We start from the raw sequence: 20,504 nt of genomic DNA on the forward strand, positions 1-20,504 counted from the left end.
GGCCGCGCCGGGCAGCGGCGCCGCCGGGGGCGCGCGGGGCGACGGCGCCCTCTGCAGGCGGCTCCGCGCGGGGCGCCTTCCTCCTCCTCCTCCTCCTCTTCCCGAGGGAACGGCGCAGCCCGGCGCCGCCTCACGCCCCCGGCCTTTCGGGGCCTGCTGCCCTTGATTCCTCATTCATTTATTCCTTATAATTACAACGGTTATTGTCCTTCAGCGGAGCCTTACAACGCTGCAGATCAAAGCAGAGGACTGAAGCCAGAGGACCTACTCCAGGCTGCAAAACTTGTCCCGCTTGAACTCAAACCAGGAACACCGTGTTCCTGGTTTAGACAAAACTCTCAGAAACACCTCAGACTGCTGCAGAATCTGAGCTCTTCTGCAGCATGTTAATAAAACTCACCTGGCACCATGCACTTCAAGACCCAGATGTCACGCAAAGAGCATCTCTCAGTAACCTGATCACGAACAAGAGGAAACACATGGTTCACGCTGTGCTGCGACAGTGACAGCCGCCCTCATCGCTTCCCGAGCTCTTTGCCTTCTCATTCCATCCTTCTTCCCCCCTTAAGTCACACAACTTCCATCATGGGCTCAAACACCTCTGGGCAGAGCGCACTTCCACTGTCTGCTCCCTACATCAAGCTTGAAGCGTCCTGCCTGCCTGTGATCGCGGTCACAGCACTGTAAGCCACGGGCTGCTCACAGGCTTTCAAGGTTTTTAACCTGCTCACTTACTTTCTGTGATTTACTGTATGGTTTCCTCCAAGTACAACTGAGTGAACATGCCATCGGCCAAGGAGCAACTTTCTAAGGCTGCATTTCTTTTTCAGCCCCATTAAAAATGGCTAAAGTTTACTAATTTAAAACCTTTCTTCCTTTGCTCAGCACCAAAAGATTAGTATTCCTTTTCTCATCTTCAAATTAACATTAAATATAATTTTAAGATTTAATTTTTATGAAAATGTCCAGATAAGGACTATAAAACAGTTAAAGTTCTCAGCAGAGTTAAGATATTGGCAATAAATTAAAAAAAAAAAAAAAAAAAGAGAGATCCTTGGTACTGGAGAAATACAGTTCTAGCTCCGGGATATATATCAGGTTTTAAAGGAACGATGGCTACTGTTGACAAACAAAGCAAGTTGTTATCTAAGAATCCTTTAAATGAATTTTCACAGTATATTTTTAAAATTGCATTAAAAAATCAGACTTCCAGACTCCCCCTTAATTAAGTTGGTGTAATGTACATCTATCAAGCACGTTCTTCTTCCAAGTCTAGACATACCTTATGTGTTCCTGTCTTATACATCCTGCTTCTGAAATGAGGATGCATTTCAATAACTGTTTTCTATCTGTAATCATGAGATTAAATTAGTAGGAAAACTCAGGGAGAAGCTGCTGTAAGAAACACAAGAGGAGACCAGGGAATTAAAAAGTGTCAATAGCAGCAAAAAAAGCAGTAGCATGCTATTGCAATTTGCTGTGTTTGCTTTTCGTAGAGTTTGCTTATTTTAGAACTTTCAAGGCTAAAACACCAAGTTGTGGAGTGTTTTCTTTTGTCATTTCAGTTCTCCTATCTAAACTTCAGTTAGCCATAGGTTTGTGCTTGATTGAAAATGCTATTGGATTGGATATATAATATATATATCATCTCTTTTTTTCCCCTCCCTCTCGTGATATAATCTCTCACACAAGAATTGGTAAAAGAGAATATTCATTTAGCTTACTATCAACTAGCAGATGTTTCCATGGAGCAAGCTTGTTCCTAGTTAGAATCTCTGACTGCAAGCAATAAAATGATTGATCATAAGTTTATGCTGCCTCTTAAGTGAAAGCTGTGTACAATCTAAATTGTGTACAACTGAAGCCACATCACTATATAAATAAATTCCGATTCAATCAAAACAGTAGGATTTAACAGCACACAACCACTCTACATGCAAACTCTTATCATGATGCATACCTTCCAGCAGTATTCTTCAAAGTGCCACTCTTAGGAGATAAAGAACCTGTTCAGAATCCATCTATTCCCTCACTGCTGCCTGTAATTCTTGCGATCAGCAAAATCATTATTAGTGAGTTATAGACTGCACAGGTCAGCTGAAGTTCTGAGCATTGCTCCCAAGCTGCTCATTCAGATTCATTTTGGTTCAGCCTATTTTACTAATTAAGAAACCTAAAGTGCTAAACATTCAGATGTGACATTCTTGCTTAGGTACGCCTTCATTTTTCAGATGAGATTAGTTGAAAATAGTGGGAGATTGGTTTTGAAGTGACAAGAGGAAGGTTTGTGGGTTTGCTGTCGTTTCGTTCGATACCCCTCATATTTGGCACTTTCAAAGGTAGTAGGGGCAGATAGAACCATAGGGTTCAGAAAGACAAATTAATGAAAAATGAGACTACAAATAAATAATAAATGAAATGGGAAAGGATAGAGGAATAGTGCCCAGCATTAGTAACTGAATGAGTAACAGATGCTGGAAACGTGCAAGGTGAAAGCAGCCAGTTTTGTGCACTCTCCCAAAAGATCATGTCCAGTTGGACATGTTGGAGACAGACCGCTGGTCTCGACAGGGAGTCTAGATGGAGAGTTTGCCTGAGCCTATAGAACATTTCTTGTATTTTGAGGGAAATTGAATTGATTTCTCACCAATTTAGACCCAAACCACAAAGTAAATTTGTTCTTGTCTTCCAATCTTATGTTCACACCACGTATACTCAGTCATAACAAAAGTTATTTTCACACATCAGTATTGTACCACAAACTAGTCTAACAAATAGAGTAGAAGCAAACACACAGGAAATCTGTAAAAAAATTTTTACGCTCCACAATGGAGTACTGTTGCCACTACTGGTGCAATTCAAAATAGAAATAATCATTCATAGAACCCTTAAGGTTGGAAGGGACCTCTAGAGATCACCTAGTCCAACCTCCCTGCACACAGAGGGTCACTAGAGCACGTGGCACAGGGCTGTGTCCAAATGGGTTTTAAAGATCTCCAGAGAAGGAGAGTCTCTGGGCAGCCCATTGCAGCACTCTGTCACCCCCACCATCCAGATTTTTTTCCTTAAGTTCATCTTAAAAAGGAGGAGAGAGAAGAAGAAAGGGAAAAAAAAAAGCTAAACTATAAACTATACATACTGATCTTCCATCAAGTTACCATTAATGATATTGCAAAGGTTCTTTTTAATTTGGTACCAGGCAAGACTAACTGGGTCACGATGAAGGTTCTGTTCTCTACTAACTAATTACTTAGTTAAAAAAAAAAAATAGACCTTTTTGAAGGAAACATTTTATGCTGATTCAGAGTGCTACTGTTGTTATCTGAACTACGGACATACCCTGGACACAACAAACAGATGCATGAGGAACCATCATCTCCGTAAGAATTCAAAATTCAGCCCTTACAATTTCCAGAAGCCAGCCACCCACCCACAAAAGTGATGACAAAGAATTAAAGAACAAAGCTGCATTGATATGCAGATTGCGTCAGAGGCCACAAGTAAATCCTTCCATCACTGTCTGCCCAGGAAATTTCATTTTCCTAAGCACATAAGATATAGACTGGATGAACAGATCCTACTTCCCTGTGACACAGTGAAATCCATGCTCATTAAAGAATATATTTAATAAGTATTCTTAGATGAAAGCTTGACTGTTTCCTCCTTTTAACCCAACCTGCTAATCGCTCTCCATTACTCCACATGCCTGTAACGTGGAAATAGATCATCTCCCAGGCAAGGCTGCCTCGAGCACAGCACATCCACGGTCCTTCTGCTTGCTTTGTAAGCTGCATTGAAGCAGCCACTGCCAATCTAAAAAGCTGGTTGCATGCTGTGCTTAATCTATTTTAGAAATTCCTATCCCACCACAAACCTACAGCTATACTCCACAGGGCCACTTGAACTAATCTGTCCCAGTATAAAACTCTTGAGTGCAAAGGGTAGAGCAACAGACCACTTTCAGTAGCAGATTCCAGCTGTGGAACTCAACCTAATCTCCATTGATAATGAATATAAGTCTGAATGTATTCAAAACTAAAAATCAACCCCAGCCTCTTAGTAAGCTTCCCTGCAGTGATGGCATCTTCCCAGAACAACCAACAGATCAGGATAGAAGAAGGAGGTAAAAAGAATAGACATAAACATAAAAAAATGCTAAAGCCTGCTGATTTTTTTATATATATATATATATGGGTTCAGATACATATATAATTATGTTAAAATAATTTTCAGAGATGTAGAGGATAAGTCTGGATAATTTGCTTACTTTGTTTACAGCTGTCTCCAACATTTTTTTCCCCCCACGACACGTTTGTTTTTTCTTTCCTAATGCCCCAGCAAGTTGTGCATAATTGTAGTTCAGCCAGCTACTCAACTAAAGGCTCACCCACAGTTATGTCACCTAAAAAGGCTACAGCAAAATCTGGGGTATATCTCTCTCCCAGCTTTCTCTTCCCTTGAGACGGTGACAGTCAGAAGCAGTCCCGGTACTGCCAAAGTGCTGAGCAGTCAAGGAAGACACTGGTGATGGGTCTGGATGGGCCCAGGTTTGCTGCTGAGGTCTGGTGAAGCTCACCCTTCCTCCGCCTCCATCCTCACTGCAAGGGCAGCTATGGCAGTGGAGGTATGAACTGCTCTACAGCTTTTACAGAATGATTTCTCAAAATGTTTTCTTTTTGGATAGATTATTCTTGTTCTTACCTAAGTATGTCAATAATTTATCCCTAAAGGATCCCTGATTACTCAAATGGGAAAGGGATGTATTTATGCAGTGATATTAACAGCACAGCTCTCCCTTAACCAGCTGTATTAACAGCACAGCTGCTAATATTCGTAGCTGAAGTGCAAAATTATTGGGGTTTTAAAAATATAGGGGAAAATACATTTGCTTTTCTTTCAAACAGAACTTAAAAGTCTGGAGGTTAAAGAATAATAGTTTCATATTTTTAATGGGCTGTTTATCATGTGACACATTAGTAAAACTGTGTAGCAGACGCCTCATGAAACAACAATGCTGAGAGTCATTATAATAAAACAACTTTTAATTTCAGTCTACTCTAAGTCAAGGTCAGAAAAGCTGAGACTAAATTCACTGAATTTTCAGATAAAATAGCCTGAATATACATTATATCATGATTCATAATTAAGAAAGCTCATTTCAGTCAGCTTCACATGTTTGCACAGCAGTGGGAGTAATTATAAGACTACTCATTCTTTGAGGTTGGTTTGGACACTTGACTTTATAAGCAAACTCCCTTTTCTCTCCTAAGATGCAAAACTAAAACACTTAATTTTAACAGAACACAGAACTGTCAGCTTGACGTTTCAAGATACATTCAACTGCTTTCTCTCAGTGAAAACAAAGAAATATTCCTGTATAGGCTATTAATTCTTCTAACTTCCATCGTGCAAACATTCATAAATGCCAACATTTCTGCTTGCTTGAACTCTTCTTCAGTTTATCAGTTGAACAGCATTTGTTCCAGCATTCACAAGCCAAACAGATCACCAAATTCTTGGAAAGGCCAGAAAGCCCTGAGGGCACAATTGCCTTGATATTCCCCTTACCTCATGCCAGCATTCAGTGACTCACAAGGGCCCAAAGAATGTGAAATCCAAGAGGAGAACTACAATTGTTCTCAATCTAGTTGTGTGGGCAGATTTTTCAAGTGACTTCACCCAGAAAAAAAACAACAAAATCCCAGAGAACAGGATCTCACCTGACTTTTACCATCTCAGATTTAAGATTCTGAAATCAACTATTTAATTTCCCATTACAGTCAATGAAGAAAGAGAAGGCCCTTACAGAAAACAACTCTTTCTGTTTTTGAGCCACTTATTTTGGGAAAGTCATTAAGGTCATTTTTCTCTCTGTTGATGACTGTATGCCTAATTTTCAACCCCTCAAAGATAGGAACAGTAGGTCACACACTGAGAAGCTACATCCTAAAATTTGTTTCTGTGTAGCCTCTATGCTATAGGGAGATATCCAAGAAATACATTAAGAAAAGTAAGGGGAGAGGGGGGAAAGAAGGGAGGGAAGCTACATGAAAAATTAAAATGCATGAAATTAGCATCTAACTCGGTTAATATGACTTTCAAGATGAAACAATGGAAATAATGACATCAACAAACAGTACCAGTGCTTGATTGCACAGACTGAAAATAAACTCCTTTAAAAAAAATAATGACAATTACTCCTGCTTAGATTTATTTCTTGTTCGTTATTTTTAATCAACTCTTTATTGAAAAGAAATCTAGTCTTTTTAGATGGTAAAGAAAAATTTAGTAGATTTGACTGGAAAATTAGGAGATTAGTTAATGGGGGAAAAGAGTCAGACGTTATAGAGGCTGAGAAGAATTCTATACAACAGTAAAATAAAGATCATTTTCATTTAGAAAATTAAAACTCCGTACTTTTCATAATAGAGAGGTTTACCTGAGAGATATAAGATAGGACACAAAAGAGACAAGTGTAAACAAAGTATAAATACAGAAAATCCATGTCTTTGTAAGAGTTTGGAAAACTCTTACATAATAAATGCAAGGTCCTATTGCAATACACATTTTAATATAGTAGCTACGAACTAATCATGGCATATTTTAAATAACTTTTATGAACTAAAATGTATTAAAAAGTAAAAACAGTATTTTTCCCCTTCAGGCAAATCTTAGAATGTTGCCCAATTCCTTTGCAAAGAAAAAGAAGAAAACCCTGGGAGTTGCTAATCTATTTGCGCATTGATGCCAGCACAGCATTACTTGAAGATGTGAGAAATAGAAAGCTTTCTAATCAAACAAAATTCTCCAAGTTTAATATATTTGAAATAAAGATACTTGAAACAAGGAACATTTCTGCACATCTGGCTTGTCACAGAAGAACACTTTTGATTTGAAAGCATAACTTGGATCACCACTGATCCCAAAAACAGTTACACATTTGACTGATTATACACAGAGGGCAACTCTACGAGGACTATTGTGAATAACGTTTTCAAGAAGTGCTTTGGAATTTCACAAACCAGTGAGGCCGAACTGATAGAGTTTCTTTACTTGCACGTTGTTCTGGTATTCCTTACATTTTGCATGCATTAGAGCATGGCATTTCAGCAAAACACACTTGTAGGAACTCCTCTCAAGCTGATCCCTTTGAATTATAGCCATAAATATTGTGCTGAGAGACTGCATCACTATTCCTTTCTAGATATCAGAAGAACAAAATTCATAAAAAAAACAAGACACTTTTGCTCTAGGTATTCTTTCATTTATATGTCATCAACAATTATTATTTTCAGAACTGTCAGGTTTTAATGAGAGCTACCAAAGTTCAGCATCTGTGAACATCACACTTGGGCAAAACTTTCAAACGTTAGAAGTCCAACGCACCCCTACACACTCCTTACAAACTGCAAACGTCTACCGTAAGGATGAGGAAATGGTATATATGGTATATTTATCCACACTAAGCTTCCGTGCAATAAAACAAACCTCACAAAACATACAAACAAAAAATTCTTTCCGTGCTTATTTACAGAAAAATAAAAACAAAACAAAACAAAAAAAACCCCACACAACTGATTTGATGGCAGCATAGAAGACAGATAACTGCAGTATGATAGCTATGTGGAAGCTTTCTCTTTCCAAAGTGCAGTACTTCTAGAGTAAATTACTTTCTAAAGTAAATTCCCCTGAACTTAGCCACTCAACCACACAATAAATTATCACCTATATATTTGCTATATTATGTATATAATAGAAAAAACACATTATCTGCTTTTGTGTATCAGTTATAAAAAACCTATATTTGACTTATTAGATTAGGGGAAATTGTTGATATTTACCATTTCTTCTACCAACTTGAGGTAATATTCTCAGAGGCTGCAAATGCTATCTACCACATATTCCTACTTCAAAGGAAAAAAAAAAAGAAACCCAACCAAAGACCACGTTCTATTAGTCACACAGATCTGAGTCTATCCAAAATTACTATGTAAGAATTTATAATGGCTTTCCAGCCAAATTTCTAAGGTTGAACACAGTTAGTGACGCTGCAGCTAGTCAGTGGATGCAACAGAAGATCTTGCATGAGAGGCGGCTCAACAGAAGTATGAGACATGAAAGGGCAGCAGGGCCTTAAGTCTCTGCTCTCCAGTTAGAAAAATGAAGAAAAAGTGAGTTCACCAGGAGCTGTCTACTCCGAAACATCTCAGTTCAATGTGATTTCATCAAATATCAAATGGAAGAGGCTAATCTTGTTTTCTAGACACTTAAATCCCATTTTCCCAGGCAGATTTACCCCCTGATTTGTCTCAGTGTGTCTTAAACAGAATATCTTATTCTCAATGGTTTCTTTTTCCACAACAGGCACAATAGCATTGAATACATCAGTGTCACAGTCATTGTTTCCAAATATTAGACATAAGACAGCAAGATATCTATTGAAAATAGAAAGTCTGTCACTAACACTCTTACAATACATTTATACTTTATGAAAATATTTACTTATACTTGAATACCAGATGTTTTCAAATTGTGATCCTTACTGACTTTTAAATAATTACATAATATGTAATCATCTTGCAACGGCAGAAAGCAACACAAGCCTTCATTAGGTCTGTCTAATGGCAGGGGAGACTGTCACTATCATTCTTTTTTTGCCTACGTATAAATAAAATTGCAGTCTTGTCAATGTTTTATTATTGTTTTATATAAAAAAGGCATCCTGCTTGTTACCAGAATGTTTAACACTAAATAAACAAAATTTACATGTTTTGGCAACTGGTAGTTACTCTAGCTCAATGTATCCTTTATCTATATACCCGCTATTTCTGTATCTATACCTCAACGCAGTGGTGTGCTTTAGAGGTCATCTCCATCGGCCTTCAGCACCTCCACTCTTCCCAGGAGCCCTTTTCAAGGCTTGGGGTTACTCCTGCTGGTGGCCTCACAGCTTTTGGGTGCCGAGGTAGTTTCAAGGGGTAAATTACTCAACACACTAGTAATCTAGTAATTCAGCAGTTTTGTCCTAAACCATAGGTGATCTGGGGGGAAAGAGGGAGGATGCATGCTAGAAATTAACAGTAAAGCTGATGAACATCTGCTTTGAAGTGGTATTGACTTTTTAAGAACCTGGAAAGTTTTCACTAAAACATATCTGAGAAAATACAGATGTTAAGACTCCTTGCAGTGATGCAGCTGAAAAGTTACATCATAAGTGCAATTTGCAGTGGATAAATGAAACTCAGTTTCACAAATCAGAAGAGTACTTTTGCCTAATCACATAAACAAAATAAGCAAGCTTGGAGTTGAAAAACTATTATTTGCATTTGCTTGGTAAAGAACGGGTAGCAATTTGACTTTTTAAAGTCACAGATGATTCCATATATATTAAACAAGCTGCATCTTTTCATATGTCCCATATAAAGCCTAGGCAACACATATTCATAGCACCATCTTTTGTAATCCAGCAGGGACTGAGCAACTGCTCTGCAATTTCTCTAATGCAGGATCTTTTGGGAAACGGTGCCATTTAAGTTCCAGGTTACAGAGAAAAACCTCCCTTTAGTGAGCGTTCAGCAATGCCTCTTTTGCAAGGGTCAGCGGTAGAGCATTAGCTCATGACTGTGGAAGTCATTATATTCAATCATTAATAGCACAGAGCAGGATCTAACTTTACATGAGAGCACTCAGTGGACCATTCAACGGGTCTTCTAATCTTTATCATTCACTTTGTAATCTGATGCATAGCAACAAAACCTGACAGAATTCAAAATAGTTTGTTTCTTTCTGCTGTACTCAGCATTTACCCATACACTGACGGCCAAATGAATTTCATCTACGTGTGGATTCAAAAAATTCATTTTGAAAGTTAAAGAAAGAGGAAAAACTAAAACTGAGGTTCTTTAATAAAAGCATGTGACTTTTTACACTTTTTTAGTGAAAAAGTGAATCAGAAAAAAACCAAAGTCTTCAAGGTTAATACTAGACTGTATCTTCTTGATGGCAGTAGCAAGCTGATGATTCAGGCTTCTAGATAAACAGACATGACTAAAATGTTCATTTTTCCTGGGGCAGTTGCTCAACAATGTCACAAACGCTATTTTGAAATTAGCTGACTACCAGAGAACAAATCAACAGATTGAACAGAGTTAGATCTAAATAATATTCTTTACTGTTGTCATATAAGGAAAAGAGGATACAGTAAGGAAAACATGCTGTAAGTGTATACTTCCAGCAGGACGCTTGGATCCACAAGGGAAAACAAACAAGACTCATGTGCTTTATTATTCTATCTCTTAGAGCTTTCCATGACAAGCTTATCCCTCACTATAAACTTACAGATGATGCAGACAACAATTTCATCTTTACTATGTTATACACAAAGATTTTTAAAAAGTGATCTTTTAAGTACCTTATTAAAAATACACACTTTTTGTTATACTGAAAACCTGCCCTTCCTCAAGTGTTTTCAGCAAACTTGTCTAATGTGGGAATGACTCATTTTTCTGAGTCTTATCCGACTGTCCAGAAGGAACATGAGCTTCCTATGAAAGCAATACATTCATAATTTAAGTCTCTACTATACAGATAAGAAGAGACTCAAAAAAAATGTGGTACAGCGCACAAAGGGGGCTCTCAACAGTATTCCTGCAAGAATCAGGATGGATCCTGTCCCTTTCCTCCTGGTTTCCCCACCAGGCCACTGGACAGCAAAGTGTATTGAACGTCTGCAAGAAACGTGCGCAGCGGCGCATCCGTCCCCTGCCCGGCCTGACAGGGACGTGCCAGGCCGCACGTCCAGGGAAGCCGGGCCTGACTGGCAACCGGCAGCAGCATCTGCCCAAGCCACTCAACCGACAGCCGTTCCTGGAAAACAGCATTCATAGACCAAGGGCTGTATACGTAAGATAAAGCATTCAGTTAGGTTTGTGGTTAAGACGTCGTTTGTGGCTGCCAGCTCTTGCAAGATTTATGCTTTTCCATTTGAGTGGTCCATTATACCCTCAAAGTTCATTTTAGATGTTCTTGGCCTTGTCTTAAGGATTCTGCTAGAAAGCATAAAGTTTTTACTGACCAAGATGTAGGATACATCTTTAGTCTTGCTGTAAATCTGATACTGCCTTTACTCCAGACTTTGGGCTCTGAAAAGCTTAAAACAAATGAAAGGACAGTGGAAGTTATGGAAAACAACTACTTAAACTAGCAGAAGCATGAAAGAGCAACATTCTGAAAATTAAAAGTAAAGCACCTACTTGTAGTTAGTGTGGTTAATACTGGAACAAACTACCACTACAGGTCTTTCAAGCAGATCTAAGGGTCCTTTTTAAAGGCATACTCTAGCTAAACAAGTTATAAGACCCATATGCTGTGTTATACTGCTCAGAAAGGATCTAAATCCAAGATTTTTTTTTTTTTAAAGTTTCCTAGCAGAACAAAATATATATCCTATGTGTATTTTTAGTCTGACAACCTTGCTTTTATGGCTGACAAAACATGCTCATTTTGGTCTGGAAAGCATGTTCATCCTTCTCTCGGAAGCTACAGCTCTGAACGTGTTATATTTAGCAGTACCTTTGCATCAAACTATGCAGCAAAACAGCTACAAAAGAAAACATTATTATTTAATTAATGTAGCAAGTCAAACATGTAACATTTCAGAAAATTCAGTACGGTTTTGATTATGTATAACATAATGATGATTAGGGGACTGCAGCATCTGTCTTAGGAGGAAAGACTAAGCAAGATGGGCCTGTATAGCCTGGAGAAGACTGAGAGGAAATCTGATCAATATATCTATGTACCTGAGGGGAGAAAGGGACCAAAATCATCTCAGCAGTGGCCAGCAACAGGACAGAGGGCAATGGGTGCAAGTTGCAACACAGGAAATCCTATCTCCATGTGAGGAAGAGTTTCCTCACTGTGAGGGTGACAGAGCCCTGGAACAGGCTGCCTAGAGAGGTTGTGGAGTCTCTTTCTCTGGAGCTCTTCCAAACCCGCATGGATGCCAACCTGTGCCCCATGCTCCAGCTGTCCTTGCTGGAGCACAGGGGGTTGGACTAGATGATCTCTAGAGGTCCCTTCCAACCTTAAGGATTCTGCAACAAATTTGTTTATTTTTATTTTTTTTTTTTGGGTGTGTGTATGGGGAGAAGCTACATTAATTATTGAGCTGCCAATTGTGGCTTCCTGCTCTTGCTAAATTTCTTTTTCTCCTTTTAAGTTGTCCATGACGGAATGTTCAGGCAAACACAGTCAATGGATCTGTATGCAGTAAGAGCTGAGCTAACAGCCCAAGCAGATCGTAATGGAGTATGCGGTAAGTCTCATTTACTCCATGACTGGCATTACTGGGTCTCTGAAGAATCTAACAAAAAGAATTTTGAGGTAAAAACTAAAATTAACAATGCTCTACAAATTAAAAGCCAGAAAAGTCAAGAACTATTATCTTTTTAGAATCATATGGAACAAAATACCAATATATTTAAACATGCTAGCCTATAAAAAAAAAAGCTAATTTCTTCTTGCAAACCTTCTATGAGGTATAAAAAGATTTTTTATTTTTTGTAAAACTTGCTGAAAAACTTAAGTGCGAGTACCAGGAGATGCAGGCAAGAAAGAACGATTCCCTCAAGATAATTCTCTCCTTACACTGAGATGAGAGGCATGAAGAGAATGAGGAAACAAATACTTGCAGCCAGGATGCTTTCTCTTCTTAATAAAAGGAAGTCTTCCCGGTATGGAAAGTAAGGACCAGTCTGGAAGCAATAAATCTCATGAGAAAGAGAATACTTCTTAGACAGATGATTTGTCTCCTATGCCCGAAATGAGTCAAGGAAACTAGGTGTTGCAGGTGGTACATGCTCAGGAGCAACAGGCAGAGGAAGAGAGGTATTGACTCCTCCTAGAAGTAATGAAACACTGTCAGTTTGCGTTCAGCATGGGACTTATCTTGGTGGCAACAGGACAGACGTTATGGTGGTGTTATCTAATGGATGAAACACAGAGCTACCAAATAAGACTTTTTAACCATCCTAAGATAAGCAACTTCCATGGCTACCTCTATAATAGCAACGGCACTTTTATTTGGTCAAATGCCAAAAAAAAAAAAAAAAAAAAAAAAAAAAAGGATGGTAAATAGTTTGCATGGAACAAAACAGGAGAACACTACATGAGTAGATGAGATTATTAATTGCCTGACATATCTCTGCAAGTAGCAATGCGTTCATTTCTGTAAACGCAGGAAGTTATTAACATGAAACTGATTCCCTTAACCAAGCTTCTGAAAATAGTTTTCAGGTTTTATTGTAAAACAAAACAAAAGTCTCTGTTGTGCTGAAAAGTGACTATTTCTTATTTGCAGACATGGTGGAAAGCCAGAAAAATAAAATCACACCATCAGTGCTAGAGGTGCCAAATGCAATACATACTAGAAGCATTTCAACTGACAAAGCAAAGGTTTTTTTCTTCCACCTTTCAGAAGAGTTTGGGATAAGAGAGAATAGAAAATGAGAAGTTTTTCTTTTTGAATAACTATCATGAAATTTCATGGGATTAATTGCTATGCATAAGTTGTTAGTAAATTAAAGAGAAATAGCAATGATAGCAGCATTAAATAGCAGGCTGCTAGGAAAAGCAGCAAGACACAGTACTGCATTAGCTCAAGAGTTGTGAAATTCATTGTACTGGATGTGGCCTGTAAGGGACAAAAAAAAAAAAAGATACTGTTGGGATCTGTTGCATACTGCTTTAACAAGAGATTAGAATGATTTACAACTTAATTATCTAAGATATAAAGAGAAAAGCAGTTATCAGAATGTTCAGTTTCGGATATATATCTATCTCCCAAAAACCTGTACAATCTATTGTAAATCACTGGTATTTCTATGAACTCTAGGTAACTTTCTAATACAAACAGACCCAGGTCCAACATGCAGTCTTTCCAGGAGACTGCAGATTAAACACTGAGCTGAAAACTGGTGGTTACCTGGGGTCCAGTAAGCAAGACCTGTTTATATTATGGATGAGCAGAGGACATTTCCAAGCAACACCCACTCACTCACTCATGTATCACATACACAGTACATCAAAAGGAGTAATGTTGAATGATCTTAGTGCCATGAGCCAAAGTTAGTAGTTAGGCTAGCAGTATTACTCCCAAGAGACACATGTATTTGTTATGTGGGACAGGGAACCCTCGTCTTAAAAGGACAAATATCCCTATTTTAAAATGACAAATTGTTTTAGAATCTTGAATATCTTTCAGAGTGAAAAAACAGCTCACATAAGTTTTAAAAAGAAAGAGTTCAGTGGGCTGTTACATAAGTCAGTCTGACCTTTAAATGCCCATCCCTTCAGAAGAAATTAATAATCAGATCTAATCTATGAAAGACTAGGAGCCATGTATAAAAGAGATAAATATTGTCAGCTATAAAAATTAAAGTTGTGGCAATCAGTAAGCACAGCACTGTAGATGTGGCGTGCCTGTTTCAGAATTATGATTAACTTGTTAGTCTTAAGTAACAGAGTTTCATCTTGCATTTTTCACAGAACACTCTGCCAGTATCTATCACTAAAGCACGTTACATCGTACAGAGAATAGTTTACACACTGCATACAGAATCAGCCACTTCTGTTTATTCTTGTCATCCTTGCCCAGTTATTCTTTCATTCTAGGTTAGCCTGTTACCATCCTGTCTTTGCTTGTGGGGGATCATAAAAGCTCCAACAGAATAGGAGATCTCTTCTTATCCTAAACCATGATGCATACATATATTCAACTGCCCTGTTTGGAATCATTTTTAAGCACGTGCACATCTTTTCAGTATCAGAATTTTGCACAAAATGGATAACTGTGTAGGATAGCTCAACCACCCTCAAATCTATTTTGCTGAATGGTAAGTGGGATATATACTTAAGAGGACTGTCGTTAGAACAAAGATATTGCAGAAAACAAACAAAAGTCAAAAAAAAAAAAAGAACACACACACACACCCCCAATACATGAAACCAAAGTGAGAGATGCAATTAACCATAAAAACCTCTTTGCCAAAAGATCCAAGAAACTTTCACACGGTGGTTAGCACGCCATAGGAAGAAGGATAAAAGGATGCTTAGAATATACTCATGACCAGGCAGGAGAACCCACCAAAATTCTTGTTTGTGTTCAAATTTTTGGCATATTTTTGGATTATTTCCCTCGTTGCCTGGTCCAGCCGCCACATTGATAAATACCAGATCATCTGACAAAACCCTGTCCTGAATCTAAGAGATAGGCAAACTTAACTGAACCAGGTTTTGCTCTCAGGTAACCTGCATAAATTACTTATACTGCATTATGGTAGGCAAGCGTTTATGCAATAAGGGAAAGCAAGAAAACTAATCATCATATCCAGAGTCTCCCAGGCCATTAAAACTGAACACAGCCGCTGTCTATGAACTCACAGCTCAGACTACTGCTCACCTAAATCAACAAATCATTAGCCAAATATATCATTCACCCCCAAGAGTTTGATTATGAACGTGAACATATATATACTATCCACATTCTGGGAAGCCAAACAGGTGCTATTTTAAAAGAATTGAAGAAGCAGTTACAGCTGGATGGAGATTTGCACAAGCTGCAGAGCACAGGCACATTCAAGAGGTTCTGAAGTGGCCAAACTCCACGTACACAAAAAGGCCAAACTTGTCTTGTTTCTGGGTCACAGGCGATCAAGACCTTTGACCCGCGAGCTATAGATCTCTTACGCAGGCAAATTACTTACACTGTGATACCTCATACACAGCAGCCACCCCGAGCGTCCCACCAGGCACTACAAATAGGGTGGGTTACACTTGTGCTGCATTTGATTTGGATGGAAATGAGCTCCCCAGGGAGCCTACCTAAGCCTTTTAAATAGCGCCTGAGCAATGCCACGATTTGGTTTTGGAACTACAAGTAGAGGGACTTTCTTCTACTTTAGAAACTTAGATGGTTAGGGTACCATTAATGTTTATTTTTTTTTATTGCAAATTTGGCAAAAGTAGATAGAAAGGAGAGCATTTCATTGCTCCATCTCTAATTCTGTACTGGGTGATTTTTCCTTTACATAATTTTCTATTCACCCTATACAGTCATAAATAAATAATGAAAAATCCACTGCTAAAGGAGGAGAAAAATATACCCAATTAGAATACCAGCTTGCCTTGCAGTGTGCCCAATTCATTTTCCTACTGAAAGAATTTCAAGTTTTAGGCTACTAAGTAAACAGAACTAGGAAAATGAAGGAGCACCCCAAAATCTTATGATCTCACCATACGAAAGGAATAGTGATTCTAAGTATTTTGTTCCCCCCTCCCTGCCCCAGTTAATCTAACACACAAATTTACCTCTGCCATAATTCAATGAATGATAAAGTGAGAAATGAGATGGTTCTCTCTAAAACCATTGGTTCTGACAGCTCCTTTAAACTGCATCAACTCCTATACAACCTATAATTAATAGATATGTCAATATCACCATTAATAGTTATGTCAATATCCAGTATTTAAGAATGAGGACCAGAAAGAAGCTCCAAGACAACTGCACTTTGCTGGATTAAGAAGGAAAAAGATGGAGTAAAAATACTCCTTTCCTTCTGACTAATATATTACCACAGAGCAAATACATTACTTCTGAAATATCAGTAAGTGGCAACTTATTTTAACACCTGGCATGCTTCTAATCTGCTAGCAAACCAACAAAGAGACAAGGTTTAAGCATGCTCAAGTCATACCATTAACAAGCTCAGCAACATGTGCAAGAGCTGCCTGCCCTGGCCACGATCATGCTGACAACAGTGGTGACTTATTCCAGATGGAGAAGACAGGGACCAGGATTATAAGTGCAGTGAATGAGGAACTCATTTGGAAGAAGGGACGCCAAGATTAAACCCCCCACTCCGCCTCCAAGATTTAAGTAACAGTAACTGTCCGTGCACAGTATTACCTTACAGGACATTCATTTGTTAAAGTGGGAAATAAAAAACCCACAAAAAAAAAAAAAAAAAAAAAAAAAAAAAAAAAAAAAAAAAAAAAAAAAAAAAAAATGGGAAAAAAAAAAACCAAAAAAAAAAAAAAAAAAAAAACCCCCACACACACACGCTTCCCTAATATTGCCCAGTAGACCAAGATAACAGAATTCTAGGAATGAAATGGCACATCTCATTTATACACATCTAAGAAAGAAAACAGTTAGCTTTTTTAATATATAAATGCAATCATAATACAGATTCTGTACCTTTTTCCCCGCCCCCAGCTCCCCCAGGTGCTCTTAGATAACAGGAACTAAAGCTCAGCTATTAATATGTTGACTTTCTTGTTGCTTATCCTTTCTTAAAGGTAATCCACATAGCCGATAAACTTGTGCCATTGTATTCATTATGTATTTCTAATTAAAAGAAGGATTTGTTCAAACCCTCTATGGCATTTATAATGCCATTGGAAAATACCGTAGCATTTAGCCTTAAAGTTCCCTGAGGTTAAAAACCCTCCCCCTGTTTCCCCACAACCCTTTTCATCTTACAGCTGCTGCCTTTAACAACTGAACTGCATACGTAGCTTACCATCTTTTTGACTGTATCAGATTTTTGAATTCAAAAATGAGTACTTTCAAAGCAACATAAGATACTGATTAGAAAACCTGATATCACTACAACATGAGTTTGCTAAGACACTAGGATTGAGCAATATTATGAGCTTTAAAGGTCTTAGCTTTTTAAAACACTAGTTTAACTTTGGGACATTCAAAGCAAAGCGAGTTCTCACGCTATTAGATTTCTTAGTGTTGAAGCGATATTTGGTCTCCAAGTGTTTCTTTTCACTGTATGCACATTAGATTAAGGTCACTAACATTACACTAGAACAGAAGGATGAATAGATATAACAAAATTAGAAAAACAAGCAAAAAATAAACAAACAAATCCCACCTACAAATTACTACTACTATGGATGTTTCCTTTTCATATGCCCACAGTATAATTGCTCATCATAAAAAGGAAAAAAAAGTACAAATTATAAATTGCCACATTTTACACATTTAAAATTGTCATTCCACAGTACGATTTATATTAATTTGTGTAAACTCCACCAAACAGGGCACAATAGTGGTTGCTATAGATTAATTTCCTACACGATTTAATATGAATAAAAACAATTTAAAAACATAAAAAAGGGTGACCAAAACTAGGAAGAACAATAAGAGAAACACCTTTCTAATACTACCTTTCTAATACTAATATTAAACTACCTTTCTAACATACTTCCACTCTGAACAGAAGAATGGGGGGGGATTTTTTTTCACAGGAAGATCTAATTTCATTATTTTCTTCCCCTCTTCTTACTCCTTTAGTTTTCCTCCAGCTATTGGCTGTCAGCTAGGGTATAATTTCTTTCATTTGCCATCCAAATTCTGTCACTTGTATTTTCTAAACTAACTGAGGCACTCAAATTGTATTAGAAAACATTTGATACACCTATTCAAAGTTGTTTAAAGGCAACTGTATCAAATGCTATGACTGCCTGTACGTTGACTCCACTATCAAAACCCTAAGGATTAATATGCCTTTTTCCATTTTCATAAGCAGCTCTGGATCACATTTTATGTAACTCCTAATAAGAGAAATATTCACCATAGAAAGCCGCTAAAACAATGGATAAAGCTTTGAAAGTCTCTACAATACATGTATTTCAAACTATTTTCCCACTTTGCAAAGTAATATTTTTGTTACCACAGACATCATTCAAGGACATTCTACAGTCTGGATGAGAGAAAATGGGAAGACTCATTCACTGAAATAAACTGCTTTTAGTAACAGCTGCCTAACTAAAGAGCAAGCTAGTAAGTTGGATAGATTTCAGTGATTTAGGAGCAAAAAGTGTAAGCTAAACTGTAAAATGGCCTTATTTATCTTAATGTTAACAGACCCATGATGAAACATGTTAATAAACACTGATCTAGCTGCACGTTACAGAAATACTTCACTCCATTTCTTTTTCACCTAAGTATATTTCTTGGTCACCATCTTATAAAGCTGCTCCATTTCTTCTATTCTATAGAGTTCTCCTACTCCCCAGCATAAGGACCACTTAAAGAAATTTAATGCTTAGAAAAAAATTGCTTTCTCATCTAACTACTGCACATCACAAGACTTACTTTTGCTAAAATAATAACTTTTCCAACGAGTATAATGAAAACAAATATTAAATATACTATACGCATCTACGAGGAGGTGTGTGCTCAGCTATTTGCAGAAAAATTTTGAAAGAATTAGGCTAAGCTCCTTGCCCACTCCCTAGAAATTTGGTCATCAGAAGAAACATCAACATTAGTCTAGCACACCAAATAATACTACCTCCTGCATTAAGTACCTCTACTAATTTAGTAAGAATACTCTAGAACAAAATACAATTAATAGTTTTGCACCTGTATCAAGTTTTCCTTTTTTTTTTTTAAAAAAACTTTATTATTAAAAGCTTTTCTTTTAAAAAAACAGTTCAATCCATATTTTTGGCAGTACTTTAAAAAAATTACTTCAGAGATATGTTATTTTTGACAACATATTCATATTAACTTTCATATCCAAAAAGTCCACTAAAATAAGAAATGATTACAGAAGCTTCCTCTGTAACTGATTTTAACAAAACAGGAGTACTTGGACCAAAACACATTTAAAGTAAAGTAGCTATTAAGATCTACCATCACATCTTTACCTCATGCTTATGTATTCCCTATAGCTTCTACATTAGACAAGCATAAAGAATTTTACAGTTACATTAAAAAGAAATAAACATTAAGGCATACTCTCATGAGACCACAATATACTATTTTTGTTTTATAAAGCATAAAAGCACCTATGCACATAGCAAGTTACAGATAAAGACCACAAAGTTGCACACAAATAACTAACCCTACAATCTAACCCCAGAGGAACATTATTAATCCCTTACAGATTAAATATTCTGCTAGAAACCAAAAGAAGACATGCTGTACCTACCCAAGCCCTTGTAGACTGCAAATGTGTTTCAAAAGCTGCTGTAAGAACTGCAGTAGACATTAAGAGATGTGACTGTTACCCAGAAAAGATGGTGCCTCAAGAAGCATGCTGGTCACACCACAGCCCGGCAGCAGGACTTCATCAGCAGCAATTAAGGGCAAGTGTCAACACCTGAATCCTCTCCCTGCTGCTCAAGAAAAACTTTGATTGGAAGAGATCAGATTAGCAACACCTGGTTCTTGGAGCACTATGAAAATTAGAAAAAAGCTAACGATTTGGAGTCAAAATAATAAGCTGACTAATGGTGACTGCTAAAGTTAGTATGTTCCTCTAGTCCTAGAGGAAGGCAAAGTCTTTTTACACTAGTGATACTGGGAATTTTCCTAACAGTGTTTTTTCTCTGTGCAATGCAGTAAGAGACAAAGGGTAAAGGAGATAAAATGTCATACTGCTACCTTCTAATTTCTGCTTTGATTGCTTTATAAAATCTTC

At 37.6% G+C, this 20,504-nt stretch overlaps 1 protein-coding gene across 2 annotated transcripts in view; it reads right to left on the reverse strand.

The window, feature by feature from the left end:
• VEGFC (vascular endothelial growth factor C) overlaps positions 1–20,091 on the reverse strand; it is an 83,800-nt gene extending 63,709 nt beyond the window's left edge. For both annotated transcript variants that reach the window (XM_026040803.1, XM_026040802.1), the window contains exon 1: positions 20,013–20,091. The gene's annotated coding sequence lies outside the window, so the exon portion shown is untranslated. The remainder of the gene's footprint in view (positions 1–20,012) is intronic.
• Between the last annotated feature and the right edge of the window lie 413 nt (positions 20,092–20,504).

Source organism: Nothoprocta perdicaria, unplaced genomic scaffold (assembly GCF_003342845.1).
Source record: "Nothoprocta perdicaria isolate Ctin4 unplaced genomic scaffold, notPer1 scaffold_267, whole genome shotgun sequence".
NCBI lineage: Eukaryota > Metazoa > Chordata > Aves > Tinamiformes > Tinamidae > Nothoprocta > Nothoprocta perdicaria.